At 40.0% G+C, this 27,958-nt stretch overlaps 1 long non-coding RNA gene across 1 annotated transcript; it reads right to left on the bottom strand.

Moving 5' to 3' along the window:
* Window positions 1-250: 250 nt before the first annotated feature.
* On the bottom strand, window positions 251-19,438 carry LOC111098453. Its single transcript, XR_005368317.1, has 3 exons — window positions 19,178-19,438; window positions 10,159-10,391; window positions 251-577 (listed from the first exon to the last, which is right to left on the bottom strand). It is a non-coding gene; the product is annotated as an uncharacterized LOC111098453 (long non-coding RNA).
* Window positions 19,439-27,958: the final 8,520 nt, after the last annotated feature.

Below are 27,958 nucleotides of genomic sequence, written 5' to 3' on the forward strand. Positions count from 1 at the left end.
TTTGTGAAGCCCTGTGACTAAGTTCTGGCTAAGGAGAGATACAAGTAGAAGTTTTTAATTTTATAAAGACCAGTTTTTAAAATATGCTTGCCATGGTTTTCCAAAGTAACATATTTCTCTTAAGTTTTCCTCTGGCAATTTTGGGTTGCACATTGAGGTCTATGACCTATGATGAGCTATTTTTTATATATGGCACAAAATAAATCAAGATTCATATTCCTCCATATGGATATGTAACTGTTTGAGTACTATTTATTAAGAAGACTGCCCTTTCTCCTTGGAATTACATTTGCATCTTTGTTGAAAATTAGTTGTGCGTATTTGTGTAGGTTTATTTCTGGATTTTCTATTTTCTTCTGTTTTTGTATTTGTCTGTCTTGATGTCAGAACCACATTCTCTTGATGATTATAGTTCTGTAATTCATCTTGAAACCAGGTAGTGTTTGTCTTCCCACTTTGTTTTTCTTTTCAAAGATGTTATGGCTTTACTAAGTCCTTTGCATTTTCATATGTTTTTAGAATCAGATTGCCAATTAAAAAAAATGGTTCTTGATGTCACTCTGATGAGATTTTCTTTCTGTAGAAACACAATGAGGAACAGGCATTCCCAAGGTAAATAATAATTGACACCTCTTGAGTTTGTTATGATAACAAAGTAATAACTCACTATTTTATTTTGTTTCCATATGTTGCACAGATCTAGGTAGTAATTATAGATTAAAATATATACCTTCCTGGGTGCCTGGGTGGCTCAGTGGGTTAAATGTCCAACTTTTGATTTGGGCTCAGGTCATGATCTTGGGGCCTGGAATCAAGCATGGAGTCAGGATCCATGCTCAATGGGGATTATGCTCCAGATTCTCTCTCCCTTTGCCTATCTCCCTGTTTGTGCACACATACAGTTTCTCTTTTAAATAAATAAATCTTTAAAAATAAATAAAATATAGCACAATGTATTCCTTTCATCTATTACTATGTAGTTCTGTCTAAGCACATTTCTATATTTTGAATTGGTAACAATTTGCTGCAAAAGAATAATACACATGAAGATGTATAGCATGGAGTAGGCACTTAGTAAATATTAATGTCCCCCGACTTTTCTTTTTTTTATGTAGATGATATTCCTGTAGAAATTGAGCTAGCAGATCCTAAGATTGCCTCTCTATTTAACATCCCTGTGATTTTTTTTCTTTTGAGTACCAAGTGTATAATTGGATTAGGGATATGATAATAAGAATGCAAATGCACTAATTTGTTATCATCGATGGGCAACAGTTAGAATATATGAAGTTAAATTTCTTACCCAACATTATCATAAACATAATATTCCTAGCCAGTTTTCCTCACAGCTACAATACAATGATAATTAATGTTCATCAAGCAACATTGACGAAAAACACTGCACTGTTTTCTGAATCATCAAAAGGAATCAAATTCCCTTCAGTTAAGTTAAATAGTAATCAGTCCCTTGTTTTCTTGAATATTGGTGAAAGCCTTAGCCCTAACTAGCAGTTTGACTTAAAAAATTACAATGTCTTTGATTTTTGGTAAACTTCTGCTTAGCTATGGTGGAATAATAGGCATCAGATGTACTTATCACTTCCAAAGGCTGAAAAACTGAACACGTGATATGCAACCCTGGTAGCCATATCCTGGACAACAGCAGCACAGGATAGTAACCTCTTGGAGAAAGGAAACAAACAGGGCAAGTTCTATAATTATTCTGGCTCATTGGCTAGAAACCGGATCAAAGACATAGCTCAAGGAGTCGGAACACCCCAAAATCCCAGCAGACTCCCTGAATTGAGCAAAAAGAATTGAACATTTGGGGAGGCCTTAGAAAGCTAGGGTGAAGAATGAAGAATGACGAAACCTGAAATTAAAGGAGAGAATTGCACAGGAAGAGGTTCTGGGAGAGGTTCCCTGAAGGGAGCCTGCTTCTCCCAAAGCCTATGTCTTTGCCTCTCTGTGTCTCTCATGAATAAATAAATAAAATCTTTAAAAAATTACAGATTGATATCCCTTATGAGCATAAATGTACCTATTCTTAATGATTTTTTAGCAAATCCAATTTAAGAATATTTGGAATGGATAATGCACCACAACTGAGTAGGAGTTATCTCAAAAATGTAGGCTAGTTTTAACCTTTGCAAATCAATGTAATTCACCATGTTAAGAGACAAAAGAAAAAAAGTTCATAGATTATCTCAATAGATGCATAAAAGCATTTGACAATATTGGGGAGCCTATATGAAGAAAAAGTCATCAAATCTTACTTCTCACCTTATGCAAAAGAATAATTCCATATTGATGATATATCTAAATGAAAGGGCTAAGATTATAAAAATTCTAGAAGACAACAGGATTATGTTTTAGTAACAAGAATAGGAAAAATATAAAGGACACAAAATGCACAAACAGTTAACAATCTGTATATTAAACTTTTCATTGAAATTAAAAATCTTCCAAAGGCACTGCCAGGACAGTGAGAGATTACCAGATTTGGAAAAAAGGATGGGTTACAAAAGGGAAGGGGGAGACTTTGAGTGTGATCAATATATTCATTGTCCTAACTGTGGTTTTAGAGTTGTGTAGATATGATAAAATTAATTTAATTATGCATTCAAAAATATGTTTACTGTAGTGTATATCAAGTGTAATCAAATCAAGTACCAGTGAAATTGAAGAAAAAACAGTAGAAATCATTCAATTTCAAAAGAAAATTATTGAGGGGAGAGAAGAATAAACCACCAAGGAACTGTGAACAATATTAAGTCATTTGCCCTGTAGAAAACAGGAGTTACAGATGATAGGATGATTACAGCAAAACTGTATGAAGGAATTATGATGGACAATTCTCCATACTTGAAGAAAAATGCTCATTTAGAAATACAAAAGTTCTGTGAACCCCAGGCAGGAAACATTACAATGATAACTGTATCTAAATACTTCACAGTCAAATTGTTGAACACCAAAGATAACAGAAATTTAAAGCAATCATGAAAAAAATGAGCAAATTTCTTTTTTTTAATAAAATATTTTATTTATTTATGAGAGAGAGAGAGAGAGGCAGAGACACAGGTAGAGGGAGAAGCAGGTTCCATGCAGGGAGCCCAATGTGGGACTCGACCCTGGGTCTCTAGTATCAGGCCCTGGACTGAAGGTGGCACTAAACCTCTGAGCCACCCGAGTTCCTCCATATGAGGAACAGTAATAAGATTACCTCCTTTCTTCTCCTTAGACAAAAATTGAAGCCAGGAGAAGATGAATTCACATCTTTAAAATTATGAAAAAAATAGAAACTCAGAATTCTGTATCCAGTAAAATACATATTTCAAAAAACTGAAATAAATGTATTTTCATAAAATTAAAATTGAAAGAATTCATTGGCGTTTGGCTTGACCTACCAGCGATGTGAAATTATGTTGTTCAGACTGAGGTACATCGATGTCATGTGCAAAGCCCAAGCACAGAGAACATTAGGGTCACCAGAAAGAACCCATAACTGGGTAAATACAAAGCACTACTTTTCATTCTTACATTTCCCTTGAGGGATAACTAACTATTTAAAGCAAAAATAATTGCATTTCCAGATGCGATTTATAATATATATAAAAGATGAAAGAAAAAAAATAAAAATAAAAGATGAAAGAACAACAGCACAAGGATGGGAGAAGCAGGAAAAGTAATTATAGTATTTGAGGTTATTGCATTTGTAAAATAAATAATACAAATGACAAGTGTGAAGAATCTGTTGTGTAGTGTGTGGTGTACAATATAGACTCAACAGATCTCACTGAGATGTAATTGACCTATTAGTTTCAGGTGTACAACATGAGTCTGTATCTGCATATATTGCAAAATAATCACCACAATACGTCTACTTACCATCATCACTACACAATTACACATTTTTAACTCAATAGATTTTGATAATTTAAAGATGTATATATTTTAACATGAAGGTGACTACTAAAAATAACTCTAGCTAAGAATCTAAGAGACAAAATAAAACGGAACACTAACAAAATGCGCGAGCGCGCGCACACACACACAAATCAGTGCAGGAAAGAAACAATGGAGAAACAAGCCTCAAGGGACACTGAAAAGAACATAGACCGAATCCAATCATATCAATAAGTACATTGAATTGTGGGTTAACACTCCAGTCCAAAGTGACAAAATAAAATGGAACACTAACTAGCTAAAAACTCAAGACCCAACAATCTGCTGACTACAGGAGACGTACTTTAAAAAAAAGTTACAAGTTAGTGGAAGATAAAAGGATGACAAAGGGGTACATCATGCAAATACTGATTAGAAAGAACACTGAGCTGGCTGTATCAATCTCAGAGACAACAGACTTCAAAAGAAAGAGTACTACAGAAGATAAAGTGGGGCATTGCCTAATGGTGAAAGGGAGAATTTCTCAGAAAGAACAATTATAAGTAATCTATACTTAGTAACAAAGATTCAAAATTCATGTGCAAAACCAATGTGACGAAAGTGGAAATAAATAAAATCCACTATGTAATGGAAGATTTTGATATCTTTCTTTCATGTAGATGAAAAAGTATATATAAAAATATCCAGAAGCATACAGGAGACCTGAACAACAGTATCAATCAATCTGACTTAACTGGCATTCACAGTGAAGTTGCATACAGCCACAGAAGATGAAACTTTTCAAATGCACATGGCAAGTTCATCTCTATCTAAGATAAGCCAGATGATGGACCAAACTTTTGAAAGTTTGAAATCTTACAGAGTGTTTTCTCTGACTTTAACAGTGTGAAATGAGCTATCAATAAGATATTCTGAAAGAAATCCCCAATTTATATTATTAAGCAACATAGGTATAATTAATCCATGGGTTAAAGAAGAATTCACAAGAAAAACTTAAAAATATTAAAAAAGGAAAGATAATAAAAGGAAAACATAAAAATTAATGAGATGACACCAAAACAGTATTTAATATAAGAAAACATTAAACTTTATATATTTATATTAAAGTATCAATAGAAAGTTTTAAAACTCAATGACTTTTTCTAGATCGTATCAATATCAATATCCTGCTTTTGATATTGTGCTATAAAATTTTAAGATGTTACCCATGAAGAAAAATGGATAAAGGGTACAAGAGCTTCCTCTGCATATATATCTACAGTGATTCCTAAAATAAAAAGCTTACTTTTAAAAATACAAAGACCTGGGGTGCCTGAGTGGCTCAATAGATCTTGATAATTTAAGGATGTGTATTTTTTAACATGCGCATCCCAAATCTTGGTTTTGGCTCAGGTGATGATCTCAGGGTTGTGAGATTGAGCCCAAGGTCAGGCTTCATGCTCAGTGTGGCGTCTACTTGAGATTCTCTCTCTCCCTCTGCCTCCACCCTTGTTCACACTGGCACTCCGTCTCTCTCTCAAGTAAATAAATCTTCAAAGAGTCAAAGACCTAAGTATGTTTTGGCAAGTTATAGACCATGGGCCAAATCCTATCTGTATTTTAAATAACCCACAAGCTAAGAATGTTTTTAAATTTCTCAAGGGTTGTTTAAAAAAAGATTATGTGACAGAGCCCATATATGTCTATCAAAACCCAAAATGTTTACTAACTGAGCTTTGCAGAAAAGTTTGCAGCCTTTGATCTAGCAGTTTCTGTTCTGCTCTGGAAATGTAACATGACATAGCCCATTCCTCCATTAATTAAAAATAAGAACTCTGGACAGAATTCAAGAGCAGTTACTTTATAATTCTTTAAAGTTAACAAAAGTGGACAAATGATGATGGAAACCAAAACTTACAGAAGTGACCCACACTGGGGTATGTCTTCCAGAGTATTTTGTTTATTTTTGGCTCTGCTAAAAGAATAAACTATTGTAGGTTATATGGAAATGGCAGCTAAAAGTCAGGTAACAACTCTTCACTGATTAGGAAACACTACTGATGCAGTACAGACTTTCCTTCTGCCTAATGGAGCCAGGGAGAGGAAAGGTGAAGTGAGTCACAAAAGGAAAACAAGAAAGGTAAATCACTGTTTTTACATAGGCTTCATGGACTTTTTAATAGTTTTTTCTTGCAAAGAATCTTCTCAGTGAGATGTATGCCTTTGATCAATGTCCAGAGTCCTGATATAGTTGTTTTGGTCGCGGTGGTCTGGTTGTAGTGTTGATTTTTGGAGATAGGATTGGCTATGCCCTTTACTCAGATATTCCCAAGGTAACATCATCATTTAACAGTAAAAAACAAAACCAAACCAAATGACTTTTGGGGGAAGAATTAAAGATATCCTTCCTTGCCACTAAAAATGAAGGGAAAGATAGTATTAGCATGGTAGTCTGGTGCATTGTTCTGGAAAGAGAAAAAGCATGAGATAATTTTGAAACAAGAACATGGGGAAGATGAGTGCCCGAGAAAAAGTCATTATGCAACCTGGAGGTAGGAAAAAAATCATTAAACTGAGTACTTAGTGAATGATTCTAGGGTCTAAGAAATGACAGTAATTAACATACAGGAAATGCATCTTTGGATACTGGCACATTGATTTTTGTCATCACCTTGAGTTGTTTCGGATCTGGTGATTGCTTTTGTGCATCACCAATTCCTGATTAAAAAAAGGGACAAATGGTTCAAGTGAAAATTACCCACCTCAGAAGTATGCATGAAACTTTTGTCCATTTTTTCTCATGCTTGTTCCTCTTTAGCCATTCTGTCATAAATGGTGGAAGTGGAACAATGAAATTGTGTGTGATAAAAAATTAGCCTCAGAATGAATGGTAATGAAATAGGAAATTGGGAGGGCAAATGAAAGCAACTGTGGTTCTTTAGGCTTGAATGGTGACTCTCAGGAAAGAAGTATCGTTGGAGAGATCCACTTACTCTTTCACTCATCCAACAAATATTCGTTAACCTCTTTCCAAGAGCCACGCACCGCTGCGGGTACAGCAAAACATAAAGCAGAATTATCTGCCTTTCTGGATTTGGGATCAATATAACCATGATATGTAAGTAAATTTTGTCATATGCTTTACGTTAAATAGGATATGGAAGAGAGAGTGGAGAACAGTGTTGTAATTTTTTTAAGATTTTATTTATTTATTCATGAGAGACACACAGAGAAAGGCAGAGGGAGAAGCAGGCTCCTTGGAGGGAGCCTGATGTGGGACTCAATCATGGGACCAGGATCACGCCCTGAGCCAAAGGCAGACGCTCAATCACTGAGGCACCCAGATGTCCCAGAAATGTTGTAATTTTAAATGGGGTTGACATGGCAGTCCTCACCAAGTGACTATGCTTGAGCAAAGACTTGAAGAAGGGTGCCCATTGAACATCTAGGGGAAGGGCACTGTCTTCAAAAGATTCTTGGGCATGCTAAGTACCAGTACCAGTGAGCATGGCAGGAGTAGTGTGAGCAAGGGGAAGAGGAGGGGAATAACAGAAGGCCAGATTAGGCGGGGCTTTGCAAGCAGTCACAAAGCCTTTGGTGATTATTGTATGTGAAATGGGGAGTCACAGAGCAGAGAAGCGACCAGGTCTGTTGTGATTTGGAAAGCTGATGAAGAGAGCTGTGTGTTGCGAGGAGAAAGTCAAGGACTTGGAGCAGACTGAGCAATGAGTTGATGTCTCCTGCATGCAGTTCTATTAGCCTTTTATTCACTCAGGTTTTACTGCTCATGTTAAACCCACGTGGTCAAGCACCAGCTTGTTAGCATGACATTCAGGGCTCATCTCCATCTGGCCATGGTTATTACTTTCTAGCATCTTCCAAGGCTCCCTCCTTACCCCATCTCACCTTCCTGGTATTCCAGATAAAGGTGTTGGGTAGGTAAATAGTGCATTTTGGGGTGTCCAGTTCTGCCTACCTATAGGGCCCTCGATGTGTCTCTGGAATTCCTATTTTTCCTGGTTAGCACAACCCATGACATTTTACCGCAATTATTCATATTCCTGTATTTCTCATCTCTAGCTCCGATTTTCAGTACACAGGAGGCACTCTGAGTGAGTCCATTATACTGGATACAATAGCAATCAATCTAACCACTTGGTTCAAGTTAAAGAGATATTTACATTGATGCTAAGTCTAATTTCAAAAAAAAATAAGGCAGTTCACAATCAACAATCTCTATTTCAAAGGAATCACAGTGATGACAAACCTTGAGAAACTATCAAAAGGTCAGTGAGGTACTAGGGGAAAAAATGGGTATGGCTAAAACCCAGGCTCAGCATATCTTTTCTTCTTTATGCTTCTTAATACTTGACATATATTATGCATTTATTTGTAACATTTAATCCCCCACCTGGATGAAATCTCCATTACAGCAGAGACTAGTCTTTGGTACTGCCAGGTTCATATTTCCTAAAATCATATTCAGGTGTTTGATAAATATTTGTTCAGTGAGTGAATGCTCACATTAAGTGAACACTAAGCTTGGCTATCAACACCGTTTTTATCATGCAGATTTTTTTTTTCTTTCTGATAAAAGGAACTCTAACAGATTTTTCACAAAAGATGAAATCTTTGGCTTGTCATTCATCTCATAAAGAAATTTACTCCACTTAATCTCACAAGGTCTTAAGCACCATTGGTGAAGACAACCAATGGAAATGATGCTTGAAATTTCAGGAGTGTTCCTTAGGCAATTATTACTTACATTGATCCAACAGTAAAAGCCAGTGTAATGACTACTATGAGCATAAATTATATTAATTTTTAATGCTATAGAATATTAACTTTTACTAAATATTAACTTTTAAGTCTACAGAAAATGGAAGCAAAATAGCTCATAACTAGGTTTCTGGCAATATAACTTGGGAAACAGGTAGAATCTAGAACTGTATAATAATACATGAGACATTGAAACTTTAGCCTTCTTTACCTGGAAGGATAAATATTGACCTAGTAGTCTCTGGTGAGTATGCAAACATCTTAATATGATTTTCTCATTTGACAATCTTCAATTATAATTTTAGACTATAGATTTTTAAAGTCTAGATGATCATTTTCCAGTGAACCATTAGTTTTCTAGAAAACTGTTAGTTTTCTAGTCTATTTGCACTTTTGCTACTGACCTTTGAGGTTTTAATTCAAAGGAATTGGTGATATAAGAATTCTGAGCAATGTTGCAACCTAATAGCAGTCCTGTGAGAGCCACCTTATCATACTTTAGATATATGTATATGTTTATATAAATGCATGAATATGTGCATATATACATATATACACACACACACACACACACACACACAGTTATCTTTTCCTGGACCCATTCTGTTGGCCTCCATATATATCTCCATTCATGAGAAGAGAGTTCTCTTGATTATGCCATTGGAGTAGAATTTTATTAGTTTTCCTTATCAGAGTACAGTTATTTTGAGAATATTCTGATTTTACTATGAGAGTACTGATTTTACTATCAATCATTCTTTTTTGTGGTCCACATACATGAGGTAAAGAAAGCTGACTCTCCCTCTCCAGTGCCCTCAGACCCAGATTCCATGTGTGTAGCCTGACTAAGCTGTGCTGTCAATGCATTCAGCTCCTGTAGCCACGGACGTAGGTTGCAGAGGTAGAGAAATGATTCAAGGTAGGCCATTCACTATCACCCTGACTCAGTTCCCTGACTTTTGTTGGCATGCTCAGGGAAGCAAATGTTTTTTTTCTGCTGGAACAGATGCCATAATGATGACAAACCTGAAGCCACTGGAGTCACCAGGCAGAACCCGTGAATGAGCTCCACCTGGAGGATCCAGAGCAAAGAAGTAGAACATGGTGATATCATTTGTACTCAGGATCATGATTCCTCTAAGCTAGATCTACTGCTGGACATCTTACATGAGCATCTACTCCCCCATCTTACTGAGATAGCTTGGATCCGATTTTCTGCGCCTAGCTACTGAAGGAGTCCTAATTGAGGCAACCACACTAACTAGCTTCACTGCAGGAGATCTGCTCATATCCCTCCTCAGTTTCTCCCTCTGCCAACTGTGAATATTAACTTTTGTCTGAAGGTGGTAAAAGTTGTAGAAAAGAATTTTAATAGATTACCAACTGATGTATAGATTAAAAGTGATGTCTGATACTTCTGGCCAACATGCATTCTTTTGAATATTTAATTTTGCTATTCTTGTAGGTCTGTGATGCATAGCTAAAAAAACCTACCATTTATTTGTCTTCATTATATGCCAGAAACCTCTAGGACCAGGAATGCACAAATATAAGACATGGTCATGGTCAACAGCTTCCTCTCTACTATGGGCAACTTGAGGAGAAAGAGCAGAAACTACTCTTACGTCCGGTAGACAGTGTTGAGCGACCCATGGTAAGCGCAGATAATGAAGTGCAGATAACTTTTGGAGATACACATAAGAAGAAGCAGTTGCTGCTGGCTTTGTCTGGGGATGGGTTTAAAAGTAAAGAAAAAATTCATTAGGGGAGAAAACTTACCTTTTTGGGAAAAAGTTTGTATGTCATATGCTCATCATTTCTTATTTACAATCTCATTTAATCATAGCAAGGGTATAAGATCCCTATTTTATAGATGAGGAAATCAAAGCCATGAGAATCTGAACAATGTTACATGGCTAGGTCATGTCAGACTCAGGATTCAAACCCAGGTCTAAGCGGAGAATAGATGCTCTTTATAATTTTGCCTTAAAATCTAAGGAGGAAGTGGGAATTCAGAGGAGAAAAGGCAGTCTAGAGAACATGATCATAGAAGTTCCTTATGCTCAAAGGGTCCTTAATCAGCACCAGTGTCATTTGGGCAGCCTCTTCACTACCAATACCCAGCTCTGGGGATGAGATAGGTGAGTTCCAGGAGCTGACAATGGGATATGAATGATTGTATTATTTACTGAGAATCTGAGACTCTTTGCAGTACAAGCACGTTTGTAATTTGCAGAGTGCTTCGAGCTCCAGCGAAGTGTGTGAGTAATGCAGATGCTCTGAAGAGGCTTGAGTGGAAAAATGCACATCCCTTCCATTTTATCTTGAGATTACCTTCTGTATTGCCATTTCAATTCCTTCATGCCCTAAAATACAGTGTATACCTAAAGACCTCTAATCTGATTTTTCTATCTGAAGCTTACTTTCCTCATTGCAAAAATACAAAAAAGAATCATTTGGGTTTTAGAAATGCAATTGTCTTATAAAAGCCAACATTAGAGTTGCATACCCACTGGTTGCCATCTATTCCTTGAGACAATCAACATATAGAGGGCCTTCTATGTTCTTTACACTTTATTGAGAACTATGGTTTTAGGAACAAGAATTAGTGACTGTACAGTTAGGGTTAACACACATGAAGAAAAAGTAAGCTAGCATTTCAAGATCCATCATCTGGCAAGCACTACATTGAGTTTGCAAACATTCTATCAGTGGAGTCTGAACAATCCTCTTAGATAATGTTTTTAGCCCAACTTACAAGCCAGACTCAGAGGGATAAGTAAAGGTATAATTTATAAAGAAAGGCTTGCATATTTTGAGGGCTTAACGTGTGCCAGGTGCTCTGCTAAATGCTTCTAGGGTTTAATACAACCCTCAGTACACTCACAGAATCCCCTCCTTGCAGATAGGAATGCAGGCTCTGAAGTTAAGGACTGCCTAAGTCACACAGGTAGAAAGTGTGGAAGACATGCGAGAGGGAGGCTGCCTGACACTGACACTGTCCCCACACTTCTGCTTTTTATTAAATGTTTTGCAAGTCCTCCTTGCAAATCATGAGATGAGTAGAAAATAAATGATCAGGGTAGCCCGGGTGGCTTAGCGATTTAGCCCCGCCTTCAGCCCAGGGCCTGATCCTGGAGACCCAGGATCGAGTCCCACGTCGGGCTCCCTGCATGGAGACTGCCTCTCCCTCTGCCTGTCTCTCTGCCTCTCTCTCTCTTTCTGTCTCTCATGAATAAATAAAAGCTTAAAACGACAACAACAACAACCAGCATTTAAAAAAGAAAAGAAAAGAAATGATCATGAATTCATAGATAATAAAACCTAGCTACTCAAATGATTTTAAGAAAAGCCAAAAGAAATATCTGAATGTAATATATAAAAGAAACAAAAGTAGTTTCTGATAAAATAAAAATCTATAATTCAATAAATATAAAACCTGTTACTGCATTATAAATGCTTAATTATATACATATTTATTCATTATAATTTACTATGTATATTTTATTATATGGAATTACTGACAGGTGAACACTCTGGAAGACAGGAAGTCATCCAATATGCCAATATCATAGGCTTGCAAGGAATGTGACAGCTACAAACACACACGATCTCAGTATGCACAATCAGCAACTCAAATATCATAGTTATTACTCTTGGTGATTTTCTCAATGGGTAACAGCCCTTGGTAATAACAGTCTAAAAATAACAAATTAAGATCTTTTCTCACTTTATGTGGCAATTATATTCTTGGGCAATTATCTTATCTTAAAACCATGAAAACAGTACTCTGAGAGTGTGTATCATAATCATAAGCAATTTATTAATGACTATACAGCAGGATCTTTGAAAATCATATAGGATGGAAAGCAATAAGACAGATTTTTGTGTGAGGGACAGTCCCTGACAGCACAGAACATCTAGCACCCTCGGCCCCTAGTATGGGTCACTATGTCCAATTCCTGGGAAAAACAAAAATATATCCTAGGCATTTTCAGAATGCATTTTGAGGAGTTGTACTGCTGCCCTTGAGACTCACTGCCTTCAAGTTAGCGAGCATGGCATAGGACTCTCCTGTGAATGCAGAGTCATAGCAGCCAAAGGCTGGAAGAGAAAACAGGATGCTGCTTCTTCCAGCAAATATCTCCCAAGCATCAGGCATTTCTGCATCTTTGTCAGGACGCTTGCACATAATACTAATATTCAGTATTTTTCTTTCAGAGACTCACGTCCTACTATAAATACCAATTGCCCTCTTAAATGGAAAATAAGAATGGCTTACCATAAGTGAAACGTAAACTTAACGCATGATAATCACCTGGCTGATTCAGTGGTTGAGTGTCTGCCTTTGGCTCAGGTCATGATCCCGGAGTCCTGGGATCAAGTCCTGCATCGGGCTCCCTACAGGGAGCCTGCTTCTCCTTCTGCCTATGTCTCTGCCTCTCTCTCTGTGTCTTTCATGAATAAATAAAATCTTTTAAAAATAATAAAAACGTGATGAATGAAACAAACAGGAAATAGCAAAGAGAAGATGATGTTATCAAACTCTAGCTTGATTCTGTTGCCAGCTGAAGAATCTCAGCTGGACAGCTCTTCTCTTTTGGCTAACCACCACATTAAGCCTAAATTTGTCTCCTCAGAACTTGGTCTGATTTCCAGAAGAACAGGTCTATTACCTCTGCTTTATGATGACTCAGCTGTCATTATCCTCTCTCTGAGATAAGCAAGGTTTTGATATTATATCTTATGAGTATATAGCCTCCTTGCATAAGGATTTACTCTTTTTATGAAGAGAGGGTATTATGAAGTACCTGTTACACAATACTAATGTAGACATTTAAAATATATTTCTTTTGATTTTTTATACAACACTCCAAGGTATACCTCAACACTCCCACTTTACTGATGAGGAGATTAAGCCATGGTGCATTTGCATTGAAGTAGTTTGCCCAAAGTCTCGAAACTGGTTAGTGGCCAAGCCAGGATGCAAACTCAGAGCTAATTACAAAGCTCAGAGAACTTGTACAATTTCTTTTGTTAATTGACCATGGAATTCAAAGTCATGGTAGCATAGAGTTTCTTAATTATACAGAGATAAGGATTTAAGGTGATTTAAACTGCTCTAATACCTCTGTGGTGATGACTTAGCCCTAACCTAGTGGTGCATGAATCAAAAGAGTTTTATTTAAGCCTTGTCCTGTTAACTTAAGAGGGTAACTGAGAAGACTCACATTAAACCAACATGATGGCTCTGTTGTTTCTCTGCTGTTTCTCTGTTAGTTCCTCTAACATGTCCCACAAGGGATGCTTTAAGAGGGAGCTGGAGTCTGGGAGTGAGTATGAATGAATGTTAGATGCTCTGGAAGTGGGTGTGATTACTAGACAAAGCTTCTATGATGGTGGCTAGATACTTCTGGTGGCTGCATGAGGCACATGTTACATTCTACATCAACTGGGCCACAAGGTGCCATATATCTGACCAAAAGTTATTTCTCAGTGTGTCTGTATGTTTCTGAAAGGGGTTAGCTTCTGAATTGGGAGATTGAGTAGAGCAGATAGTCCCTCCCCAGTGTGGGTGGCATTATTTCATCTATCAAGAGCCTGAAGAGAACAAAAAGAGGAAGTTTGATTAGCTCCCAAGATATCTGCCTTCTCTTGCCCTCAGCACTCCTGGTTCTCTAGGCTTCAACTCCAGAATATACTTATTGGCTCTCCAGCTACCACTGCTGGCCTTCCTGGAACTCCAGTCTGCACACAGCAGATTGTGAGACATCTCAGTCTCCATAACTGTGTGAGCCAGTAGCTTTTTTAAAAAAAATTTTAAATATTTTATTTATTTATTTGACAGAGAGAGAGAGAGAGAGTGAGTAAGTGAGCACCAGCAGAGGGAGCAGCAGAGGGAAAGGGAGAAGCAGGCTCCCCACTGAGCAGGGAGCCTGATGTGGGGCTCAATCCTAGGACCCCAGGATCATGACCTGAGCCAAAGGCAGATGCTTAACCCAATGAGCCACCCAGGTGCCCCTGAGCCAATAGCTTACAATAAATAAATCTCCATCTGAATTTCTATATCTATAACCATATCCCTTCTCCTGTGCATTCTGTTTCTTGAAGAACCTTGACTAACACAAGATAGATGTTAAAATCAGGGACTACAGGAGGTGCAGATAACCAAACACCCTTAATTCTCTCAAGTCATCCTCTATCGGATGTGCAGGTCACCTGAAAATTAAAATGTACTTTCTCTCCCTCACTTTCAACAAGCGCTGCACCCAGCTTGGAAACACTTCCATTTCAAAGACTCATTTTTCTTCTCAAATCTCTGACCTTTCAGACCTTCCATCTCAATCTTAGTACATCACATTGCCTCCTACTTCCCTGGAAAAAAAAATGCAAGTCACAACCTACACATCTTACCTCTATCCACATCTGTATTTTCCTCATTCCCTTCTGTCACAATAGAAAATTGGCTCTTCACCATTGAAAGGTCATCTGCTCTGTGCGTTATAAATGTCATCCCCCTCTCAGGGGCCATGCTTCAATGAACTGACTCCACTCTCAATTTGTCTTCACCTCCTTCCATTTCTGCCAGCCCCTTCCCACCACCATTTGTACATGCCAACCTCCGCCTTCTCTCTAGGCTACTCCAACAGACATGTGGCTTTAATTCCCATGTATTTACTAATCATACCTAAGTCTTTATTTCAAGGCCAGACCCTTATTAACTCCTGGCCCACATAAATAATAGCTGTGGGGGGAGGGGAGAGGGAATCTCCAATTGGGTACCCTGTAGGCATCTCCACCATCTTCCTTCTCTCAATGTTGCTCATCTTGACATGGTCATCCACTGCAGTCCAAAGCAGGGCCTAGAAATCAACCTCAATGGGTTCCTCTTCCCCTGCCTTAGCACCTGAGATAACCAGTCATCAAGATCCAGTGAGTCCTGTTGTCTCTCAGATGGCCCCGTCCTGCATTCTCCACTACCACTACCTTAGTACCTGTCCTTCACCTGGAGCACTGTAGCAGTACTCTCTTGATCTCCTGGGGTAGTCTTGACATGGGCATCAGAGTGACTACTAGAGTAAACCAGGATATTATTGTCTTCCTGTAACCTCCAGGATAAAATACTAATTAGTAAGCATGGTACCTAAGTCTTTTCTCTCCTTATCTATATCTGTCTCTATCATCTTGTGCTTCTCTTGGTGACAGTAGAATCTTCATCCTTCCTCCTAGCTAAGGCTATGCCTCCCCTCCTCTCAGGAGATTTACGGTCTTGAACCCTTCCCTTCTCTGGTTTACTCGATGTGCAATTCTCTGCCAGATACATAGGCTTTCAAAAATGCATCAATCTTTCTTACTACAAGAAATAATTAAATCATTAAAGAAGTAACACAAATTACCCTTTGTTCCCTGTGTTTCAAGAATACTGATCTGATTTTTGTATCTCAAATGTATCAGTATCGGCTTACTATTTGTCAGACACTTTGCTTAGTGATTTGTGCTTCAATTAATCCTCACAACAGTCAATGAGATGGACTAGTCTCTTTTGTTCTTAACGTTCAATGACTTGTCTAAAGTCACCTAGATAATCGATAGAAAGAACAGTATTCAACCAAAGTCGGTCAGACTCCAAAAACTACACTCATAACAAGTACATTGTACTACAGTATCTAAAAGATGAGATGGAAATGAAAGGAAAAACATAATTATATATATCTTAATATATAATATATGTAATTTTATATGATGTATACTATTATAAACGTTAGATCACATATTATATATGTAATATTAAATAATATGTAATGTATAAAACATGCTGCAATATTTTATAGTTTTGGTATTATATATTTGTATATAATATATGTCTACATCAGCTAATAATATTGAGTGTTAATATTTATTAAGCATTTACCATGCAAAAGGTACTATACTAAACATTTAACATATGTTATTTCATTTAATTTTAACACATTTGGTGTTATTATAGTATCATTATGCATGATGAAATGTAAGCTGAGTAAATTGAATAGATTAAAAAAAATTCTTTTTTGGTTCCGAGCATGGAAGTGTTTGTATTTGAAATCTGAGGTGTCTAGCATCAATGATAATGCTTAACCACAATGCAATACAGAATATATCACCCAGAGTCACCTGGGTGGCTCAATGAAGCAACTGACTCTTAATTTTGGCTCAAGTCATGATCTCAGGGTGGCAAGACCAGGCTCCATGCTGAGTGTTGAGTTTGCTTAAGATTCTCTCTCTGTCCCTCTGCTCTCTCTCAAAAAAAGAAAAAAATATGTTACTCATTAGTATGCTATGAAACAAAATCCCAGGGAAGAGATTTTATTTACCAAGTACAGTGATTCGTAGTGTCTTGTAATGTTGAACATATTTTTTAGGTAGAGCTGCACCTGCAATAATGTGAAGGTGAAGTATCCCCCATATTGCCCAAGGCTGGCCCCTGAAGTACTTGGAGAGGAAGAACTATGTGGATGGTAGTATCATGCAGTGATCAACAACTTGGGCTTTGGAACCAGAACCAGAGTTGGATCTCAGCACAGTCACAACTTTGTGACTTGGGACAAGTTCTTTTTTACCTCTTTTATTATTTATTTATTTATTTATTTATTTATTTATTTATTTATTATAGTCTCTCTCACACACACACACACAGAGAGAGAGAGAGAGAGAGAGAGAGAGGCAGAGACACAGGCAGAGGGAGAAGCAGGCTCCAGGCACCGGGAGCTCGACGTGGGATTTGATCCTGGGTCTCCAGGATCGCGCCCTGGGCCAAAGGCAGGTGCTAAACCGCTGCACCACCCAGGGATCCCTCTTTTACCTCTTTATCTATAGTATTTCAGTCTGAAAATGCAGATAATAATAATCCCTATGTGCCAAGAATGCTTGGTAGATTGATTATAACAATGCAGGAAAAATACTCAGCCAATGTCTAAAACATTAAGTGCTCAATAAGCATTAGTTAGTATTGCTTCACAATGTAGCATGAGATTAGGCTTTAGAGTGTTGGCCTCCAAAATTAGATTTATTTCTGTATTTTCATCGTCAGCTCCTTTATGCCAAAAAAAGAAAATATTCTCCTCTTCCTAAAACATCACAATGTATCTATCTATTCATTCATTTCGATGTGCCAGGCATTCCTCAAGGGTCTAAGAATGAACAACAGCATATGGTTTAATGCCCTTCAATGATTTCAGAATGACAGAGGTAGGAAGCCACATATGCAAGTATAAAGTATACTTTATACTTATACAAGTATAAGCATGTGACAGTATAAAAATTGCTGCAGTCAGGTACCCCATATGAAAATTTCTTAATCATCTTTCAACACAAATAAGTATGGATATCACCTACCATCTGAGGTCTTCTTTGAAATGCCCATTGAAAAAACAAAACATTTTTCCATCCTCAACTGTCACCATTACCTCATCTACTCTCTGTAACCATAATATTTTGAAATTTTTCAATCTTAAATAAAGGGATATTTGAAGACCAAGACCTTGTGTTTTTATCTATGTGTTTGTTTGTTTGTTTTTTTTTTTGTTACCCTTTTTTAGGACTTTAAGGTTTTGGATAGTGCCTAGAATGCAGACACTCAGATAATGGAAGGATGGACAGGAGGGAAGGAGAGAGGGATGGAGGGAAGGAGGGACAGATAAATGGATACATAAGTGACTTCAAGAGAAATAGACTGGAGAAAGACATAAATTTTGGTTGACAGAAAAGAGATACTTTCTAGTACAGGAGGTGTTTGAGTTCCTTCTAAAAGGTAAGATTTCAGAACAAATACAGTGTATGTGCGGTGGTGGGAAGCTGGTGGGGGTAAAGCATTGTAGATGGAGGGAAAAGTATAATGTAATGATGTGTTCATCGAGTGGCAAGCAGATCAGACTGGAAGCTGGAGGAGGAGAGCAGAGGGATGGAGACAGAAGAAGTCTCAGACCTGGCTTGAAGCGCCTTGGAAACTACGCTAATGAACTTGGGCCTTCAATCCATCATGGCTTCTCAATAGGGAAGGGTGCCTCTCTTGCTATAAAGCTTAACTGTGATGGAGGACATTATTTCATCACCTTGAGCTAAGTATCAGTACTTCATTAAAACTGAGAAGAGGCGGACAGATCCAACAGTGTTTTCTGGGAGCCTAAATCACAGGGTTTTGGCACCTCTGAATTTAAAGGGAAATTGAAATCTCTTCAATACTCATTCAGGCTAAAAGTACTTTTAGAATTTCCAAGAAGAACAATTGAAAACACAAATCTGTCTCCTAACAATGCTTAGGCTTTGGGATTCTTCCTGCCTTTATTCTGTTGAATGAGACAGAATGGAATGAATAATAATATCTGACATACTCTTACATTGCATTTCTAGAGCACTCTCACAAAAATGACTTCATTTGATCTTCATAAAAACCCTGTGAGCTAAGCACTATTATCTTCATTCAGCAGCGAGCAAACAGGAACAGAAATAGTAAGGTAGGCAAGTTGGATTCTCTTACCTTTCTCTTTCTCTGCCCGACCCAGCTGGGGCAAGTTTTGAGGCCCTTCACAGCTGAGAAAAGCTTTCCTTGGGGTCACATATGTTGCAAAAGAGGCCAAAGGTAAAGGGGGGATGGAATACATCTTAAAATGCTACTCTGACACTCGTCATGATTATCATCATATAATCCCCATCACCGCTTCTGAAGGCAAGTCTAATTGTACCTACTTTGTAAAAAAGGACATGAAGCTCAGAGAGGTTAATAAACTTGTTCCAGTTGGCCCAGCTGCAAAAGAGTAGGGTCAGATTTAAACTATTTATGGCCCCCAATGTACATACGCATTCCCTTTTACCACTTCACACTGCCATAATGTTAGGAGTATGGGCTCAGAGCTCAGACTGCCATGTTTTTTGTTTTTGTTTTTGTTTTTAAGATTTTATTTATTTATTCATGAGAGACACAGACAGACAGGCAGAGACATAGGCGGCTCCCTGCAGGGAGCCAGATGAGGGACTTGATCCCAGGACCCTGGGATGACAAACTGAGCCAAAGGCAGATGCTCAACCACTGAGCCATCCAGGTGCCCCCGACTGCCATGTTTCAATACCAGTTGGCCTTATGACCTTGAGAATCTGTGCTTCACGTTCTCATCTCTAAAATGGAGACCATATTAACAATTATCCTAGGAGTTGCTCTGCAAGTAAATTGTGACAACATATGTCAAGTACTTCAACCATTCCAAGCACAGATATGTGTATTCTAAAGTTATCATCTTATGGGTCTTCAAATTAATTCCCTTCTCCAGTCCCATACCCAATCCCCCGATCCTATAGCAATTATCTTCTGTGGTGCTAGGGCCAAATTGTCAACTAGATTTGACACTGTTCTCTCTGCAGTGAGTTGGCCTGAAAGCCTGCCTGGTCCCAACCGGGTCCCTATAAGTCTCACTGTGTCAGCTCAATCCAAAGGTTGGAATTTACTGCCTAGACTTTCCTTGCTTGTCTTTCAACCTCCCTGAGCCTCAGCTATTTAGATTGGAGCTCCAGAAACACAATTAGCTTTTGCCAGATCCCCTTTAGAGGATGACAACCTTGTGTCATGTCCCTAGCATACTGGTAGGTGTTCTTCTATCTGTATCTGTATACTTGGAACGATAAGACCTGCCCTGTATAGCATTTACATTACTGAAGATTGGCTCTGTTTCCTCATGCCTTGCTTCTGCTTTCTGTTGGAATTTTGCATCCCAGAAGCTATGTGAGGTCATAGAGAAACAACTCCAATCAACCAAGCATGGTCTCTGTCCTCAAAGAAAGTAACCAGGTTTTAAGCAATCAATTATACAAATTATCTAATTATAGTTGAGAAAATTTCTTTGAAACAGAAGTAGAGAGTTCTTTGAACAAATGTAACAAGAAGACTCCCACCTCATCTGAGGATTCAGGGAAAGCTTCTTTCTTGAAGAGGTGAAAACACAAGTGGTCTAGGACTCCCCAGGATGCAGCCTTTTTATTTATTCAAATGTTCCTACGTGATTTGGAAGGGATAGAGAAAAAAGTGATCATCTCTAACAGTCTCAGAGCTGTGCTAGACTTTTTAGTTTGCACGAGTGATAATTATAACATGATTTTAAAAAAACCTTTTTATTAAGTACACGTCAGGTACTTTGCTACAGACATCACATCAATCTTGTTTTCTCAGTCTGATAAAAATCATGAGTCAGATACTTTTCTATGCTCTGGAGAAACAAAGGCTTTGAGGAAGAACAATTTCTGCCTTCAAAAATGTCACAGTGGAATGATCCCCACCACAAATCTGAATCGTGTCAGTCTGGTTGAGCTGGGCTATGGTGCCATCATGTATTCGTTTTCACTTAAAGCTCATCCATATACTAGTTCACAGTTTTGTAGGTCAGAGATCTGGTCAAGCCTCTGTTCTCTGTTTAAGGTCTCATACGCATAAACCAAAGTGTCAGCCAGGTGGGGCTCCTAGAGGGGGCTGGGGAAGAATTAACTTCCAAGTTTGTTCAAATTGAAGGCATAATCCAATTCCTTACTGGTGTTGGCCTGGAGTCTCTCTGGGCAACAAGAGGCTATTCTCAGGTCTTACCATGTGGCCCCTCCATCTTGCAGCAGAGGACCTCCTCCTCACCACATCTCCCTTGTGCTTCACATCTCTCTGGCTCCTTCTGCCACCAGGGCAGAGAAAACTGCTTTTCAAGGACTCCGTGTGGTTAGACCAGATCCGCCCAGATAATCTCCCTCTGAACCACCTACTAGTGTTAATTGCACCTGGAAAATCCCTTCTGCTGTGTAAGATAGCACAATCATGGGAGTAACATCCACGCACAAGGTTTATGGGGGCCATCTAGAATTCTTTCTACTACACATAACAAATAGCCCTACAGTTCCAGTGACTGGAAACAATAAAGATGTATTTCTCACCAATAAACAAGCCCATCGGGGGTTAGCCCTAGCCCTGTTCTCTCATATTCTCACTCTAGAAAACAGACTCATGGAGCAGCTGCCACTATCGGTAGTATCACCAGTTGCAGAACGAGAATGAGCTGGTGAGTTGCACACTAGTTCTTAATGCTTCTGCCCAGAAGGCAGAAACATCATTTCTGATCACATTCCATTGACCAAAGCAGATGACATGGCCGGACTACCTTCCAGGGATGAAGGAAGTGCAATCCTACCAATGGCTTGGCAAAAAAGGAGACCCAGAAATATTTGGAGGGGTTGAACTAATAAGGACCACAGTTCTTCCTTTGACCACCAAATATTTGGTTCATCTGCCTTCTACCATACATAATACACTCACTCTCCTCCCCTTCAAGGGGGAAATCTAAGTTCCATTTATTTGCACATTGCATCCAACTTCAGAGTTTGGGGATATGTGGGAATCTCCACATCAAGAATAACCATGATATTCTTTGTAGTAGGTCTAATGGCCTCCTTGGTGTTCTTGATAGAGAAGGAAATAGGCTTCAAAAGTGAAGGTCAAGCAACCAATTAAGTGGTGGAGCCAGGATAGAAATCTAGATCTCCCTCTTCATGACAGCCTTGTTACTTCATTCCCAATTGACAGAGTAGGAGGCATTATGAGGGATGCTGCCTGCCTTCTAAACCATTAGTCTGAGTAGGAAGTCGAGCACAAAACAGAGAGCCATCTCCACTCTGGTCTGGCTACAGTGAACATAGAGAGAGTGAAGGCAGCCTCATCCCCATCCTGCACATGTGGGATGGGAGAGTGTGATTGAGCAGATTCTCGAATAATGAGTAGTTTTCCTGGTGGGTGACAGAAGAGGGAGGAGTTCCAGAAATGAGAAAGAGAAGTGGCATGTATAAAACACTGAGTAGGCAGGAGAGAGTCCCCATCAGTGGAGTACCCAGCTGGGTGTGGGAAGGGATGTCCTTGAAGCCGGCTCTGGCTGGTAATAGATCTTACAGGGCTGGGGATGCTCTGCTGGAATCTGGACTTCATCCTGTGGCAGCCACAGAAGGATTTTCGGAAGTGACAAAGATAATCCAGGTCTTCTGAGAAGTGGATGCCAGAACGCAATTCCAGAGGCAAGAATATAATTAGAGACACATCTGCGAGGGAAAATGGGAAGGGGGCCAGGGAAGGCAGGGGGTATCTGACACCTAGCAAAGGAAGGAGGAAGAGAAGGTGGTAAAAGCATCCTAGAGCACTAAAGTCAACTGAACATATCTCAAAATGATAATAAGAGCAGAGGCATTTTTAAGCTAACTGACTATTAGGGAAAAAAATACAGAGAAAGCTAAAGTAATAGAAGGTGCTTTTCTGTGTGGAACTGGAGGGGGTAAAGTGTGTGGGGAAGAACATTTGCTCACTGTTCTCAACTGTGCATGCGTGCATCCATTTAAACCTTGTACACATGTTACTTTAATAAACATGAAATATACATGTGTACATATGTATATTTAAACCTCATGTGTGCATTACTAATTAACTGGAATGAAATATGTACATGTTACACATATGTGTTTGTGTGTGTGTAATTAAATACTGTGATTTTGGTCTAACCTGTAGAGAAGAGGCTATCATTTTGAACGCAGTTTTGGGGTATCTTCTGCATGAGGCAGACTCTACATGAGATTCATGACCGTTTCTCTCTTAGGCTGTATTTTTCATTTCCTAAAGCTGCCCAGGGATTCATATAAAAGACTGTGTTTAATGTAACCTTTCCAGCTGTGCCTATTAACCACTGACCTTTCCTCTTGACGAATCTTCATCCATTTCAGCCCTGGTATGAAGTTGTTTGAGGAAACGAAGGGACCCAAAAGGTCTTTGAAAAGGAGGCGTGAGAAAGCTGTAGTAAAACTGGCCGTGGGTGGGAGAACAGGGATCCTGGAAATGTGTGCCGAAGCAAATAAGCTCATGTGCACAGATTAATGAATAAGGGTTTTCCAGAAACAGGGTCAGGGAAACCAATCTTCAGGAGCAGAAAGTAGCCAAGTACAGGGGGATAGATCGTCTGAGAAGACAGGTGACCCGAGCGGATAAGGGTGAGAGCCCAGAGCAGCGGAGGTCTCCCAGTAGAAAATTATTACCAGATACACCTCATACACTTGACTTTGCTCTCATATTCACATGTGTGTTTGTGTGAACACACACACACACACACACACACACACACACCTGATGATATCACATTACTTCTATAGTTTTCCCGGACCCTGAAACACCCAGAGAGACACCCAGCCATGCAAGCCTCTCATAGCCATTCACCTGGTTCTCAGGCCAAAGGCTCAATGGTCTTGCATTTTTGATTTGAGGAAATACACCTTCTCTCAGTTTACATGCCATTGAACCTGGGGGGCCCTCAAGTATGGGCTACATGCAGGTGTCCTCTCTCTACATGAACACTTGTTCACAGTGCACTCAGATGAAAACTTGTTTTGCCTCATATCCCCATCTCTACCAGCTGGACCTTGAGGTCAGGGCAGGAGCTGTGTCTGGGTTCCCACTAAGCACAGGGTCTGGTGGTTGGTAGATTCCCAGCTACCGTTTTTTTTTAGCTAATATGCACACTTAGTCTGAGGGGGGTGGGACTTAGCTGGGGGCAAAAGGAAGGAACGAATGGAGCCTCTCCTCCTCCTCTTGCACCAGGGCTTCTTTCTCCTAATGCAAGCCACATTGTTGTTCCTACATTTATTTCTGTTCCTTCTACTTTTTCAAGAAAGCAGAAATAAAACCAGAGGGAAGAGGCTGGTTACATCTAATGTGCCAATGGTCTGCATGATGTGATTCAAGGGTTTGCCTCTGTCCTCCCTTATTCTTTGCAATTCCAGGCTTCTGCAAGCGCTGCATGGATTGGTCAGATTTGCTGCACCATTTCAACATGTTTTTTCATTAAGATCGCAGTAATTCACTGTTGAGGTCTTTTCCTTTCTGTTTTAAAGGTGAGAAAATGAAGGCGCAGAGTCATGCTCTCTCTTGTCCAGAGTCACACAGCTAGAAGGTGGCAGAGCCAGGTGAGGGCTCATTCACAGGTGTCGGAAATTGGACACATATTTTACTTCACCTTGGTGCCTCCAAGCAAATCTCCTTGAGGAAGACTCTCATAATTTCTTGGGAAATTCCCCCATTTTATGCACGAGGGGGTGGAAGTCCAGCAGAGGGAAATGGCTTGCTAAATGCACACAGCGGATAGCCTGTCTCTGTCTCACTCAAGAATATACTCATTCTGCTCTTACTAGCTAAACCAACAGATCAGAGAGCTGAGGAGAACAAATATCTGAATAATCCTTAGGTGACTGGTTGAGGTAGGTGTATGCATTTTGAGTGCAGAGCTTTCATGTCAGGCAGACTCAAGTTCAAATCCCAGTTGTCGAGTCCGGAGGAGCAAGATGGCGGAAGAGTAGGGTCTCCAAATCACCTGTCTCCACCAAACTACCTAGAAAACCTTCAAATTATCCTGAAAATCTATAAATTCGGCCTGAGATTTAAAGAGAGACCAGCTGGAATACAACAGTGAGAAGAGTTCGCGCTTCTATCAAGGTAGGAAGACGGGGAAAAAGAAGTAAAGGAACAAAGGCTTCCAAGGGGTAGGGGCCCCGCGAGGAGCCGGGCTGAGGCCGGGGCGAGTGTCCCCAGGACAGGAGAGCCCCGTCCCGGAGACGCAGGAGCTGCACCGACCTTCCCGGGGGAAAGGGGCTCGCGGGGAGTTGGAGCAGGACCCAGGAGGGCGGGGATGCCCTCGGGCTCCCGGGGACAGTAACAGCAACTGCGCGCCCAGGAGAGTGCGCCGAGCTCCCTAAGGGCTGCAGCGCGCACGGCGGGACCCGGAGCAGCTCAGGGGCTCGGGCGGCGGCTCCGCGGAGGGGGCTGCGCGGCCCCGGGAGCAGCTCGGAGGGGCTCGGGCAGAGGAAGAGGCTCCGTGCGGAGGGGGCTGCGCGGTTCCAGGAGCAGCTCGGAGGGGCTCGGGCGGCGGCTCCGCAGAGGGGGCTGCGGGGCCCGGGAGCGCGAATCCACCAGCGCAGGCTCCGGAGCACAGGGCGCCGGGACACAGCCCAGGATCCGGCCTCCCCCGGGACAGGCAGAGGCCGGAGGGCCCAGGACAGCGAGGACGCTCCTGCCCCAGCTGAGCAGATCAGCGGCCCCGCCCCGGAGCCTCCAGGCCCTGCAGACGGAGTTCCTGCCGGAGCTGAATCCAGGTTTCCAGAGCTGCCCCGCCACTGGGGCTGTTCCTCCTGCGGCCTCACGGGGTAAACAACCCCCACCGAGCCCTGCACCAGGCAGGGGCACAGCAGCTCCCCCAACTGCTAACACCTGAAAATCAGCACAACAGGCCCCTCCCCCAGAAGACCAGCTAGACGGACAACTTCCAGGAGAAGCCAAGGGACTTAACACAGAATCAGAAGATACTCCCCGGTGGTTCTTTTTTTGTTTGTTTGTTTTTGTTTTTGTTTTGTTTTTATTTTGTTTTGCTTTTTGATTTGTTTCCTTCCCCCACCCCATTTTTTTCTCCTTTCTTTTTCTTTCTCTTTTTCTTCTTTTTTTTTTTTCGTTTTTTTTTTTCTTTTTCTTCCCTTTTTTTTTCTCTTTCTCTTTTCTTTCCTTCTTTGTCTCCTCTCTTTTTCTCTTTTTCCCAATACAACTTGCTTTTGGCCACTCTGCACTGAGCAAAATGACTAGAAGGAAAACCTCACCTCAAAATAAAGAATCAGAAACAGTCCTCTCTCCCACAGAGTTACAAAATCTGGATTACAATTCAATGTCAGAAAGCCAATTCAGAAGCACTATTATACAGCTACTGGTGGCTCTAGAAAAAAGCATAAAGGACTCAAGAGACTTCATGACTGCAGAATTTAGAGCTAATCAGGCAGAAATTAAAAATCAATTGAATGAGATGCAATCCAAACTAGAAGTCCTAACGACGAGGGTTAACGAGGTGGAAGAACGAGTGAGTGACATAGAAGACAAGTTGATAGCAAAGAGGGAAACTGAGGAAAAAAGAGACAAACAATTAAAAGACCATGAAGATAGATTAAGGGAATAAACGACAGCCTGAGGAAGAAAAACCTACGTTTAATTGGGGTTCCCGAGGGCGCCGAAAGGGACAGAGGGCCAGAATATGTATTTGAACAAATTCTAGCTGAAAACTTTCCTAATCTGGGAAGGGAAACAGGCATTCAGATCCAGGAAATAGAGAGATCCCCCCCTAAAATCAATAAAAACCGTTCAACACCTCGACATTTAATTGTGAAGCTTGCAAATTCCAAAGATAAGGAGAAGATCCTTAAAGCAGCAAGAGACAAGAAATCCCTGACTTTTATGGGGAGGAGTATTAGGGTAACAGCAGACCTCTCCACAGAGACCTGGCAGGCCAGAAAGGGCTGGCAGGATATATTCAGGGTCCTAAATGAGAAGAACATGCAACCAAGAATACTTTATCCAGCAAGGCTCTCATTCAAAATGGAAGGAGAGATAAAGAGCTTCCAAGACAGGCAGCAACTAAAAGAATATGTGACCTCCAAACCAGCTCTGCAAGAAATTTTAAGGGGGCCTCTTAAAATTCCCCTTTAAGAAGAAGTTCAGTGGAACAGTCCACAAAAACAAAGACTGAATAGATATCATGATGACACTAAACTCATATCTCTCAATAGTAACTCTGAATGTGAACGGGCTTAATGACCCCATCAAAAGGCGCAGGGTTTCAGACTGGATAAAAAAGCAGGACCCATCTATTTGCTGTCTACAAGAGACTCATTTTAGACAGAAGGACACCTACAGCCTGAAAATAAAAGGTTGGAGAACCATTTACCATTCGAATGGTCCTCAAAAGAAAGCAGGGGTAGCCATCCTTATATCAGATAAACTAAAATTTACCCCAAAGACTGTAGTGAGAGATGAAGAGGGACACTATATCATACTTAAAGGATCTATTCAACAAGAGGACTTAACAATCCTCAATATATATGCTCCGAATGTGGGAGCTGCCAAATATATCAATCAATTATTAACCAAAGTGAAGAATACTTAGATAATAATACACTTATACTTGGTGACTTCAATCTAGCTCTTTCTATACTCGATAGGTCTTCTAAGCAAAACATCTCCAAAGAAACGAGAGCTTTAAATGATACACTGGACCAGATGGATTTCACAGATCTCTACAGAACTTTACATCCAAACTCAACTGAATACACATTCTTCTCAAGCGCACATGGAACTTTCTCCAGAATAGACCACATATTGGGTCACAAATCGGGTCTGAACCGATACCAAAAGATTGGGATTGTCCCCTGCATATTCTCAGGACCATAATGCCTT

Source organism: Canis lupus, chromosome 13 (genome assembly GCF_011100685.1).
Source record: "Canis lupus familiaris isolate Mischka breed German Shepherd chromosome 13, alternate assembly UU_Cfam_GSD_1.0, whole genome shotgun sequence".
NCBI classification, from domain to species: Eukaryota; Metazoa; Chordata; class Mammalia; order Carnivora; family Canidae; genus Canis; species Canis lupus.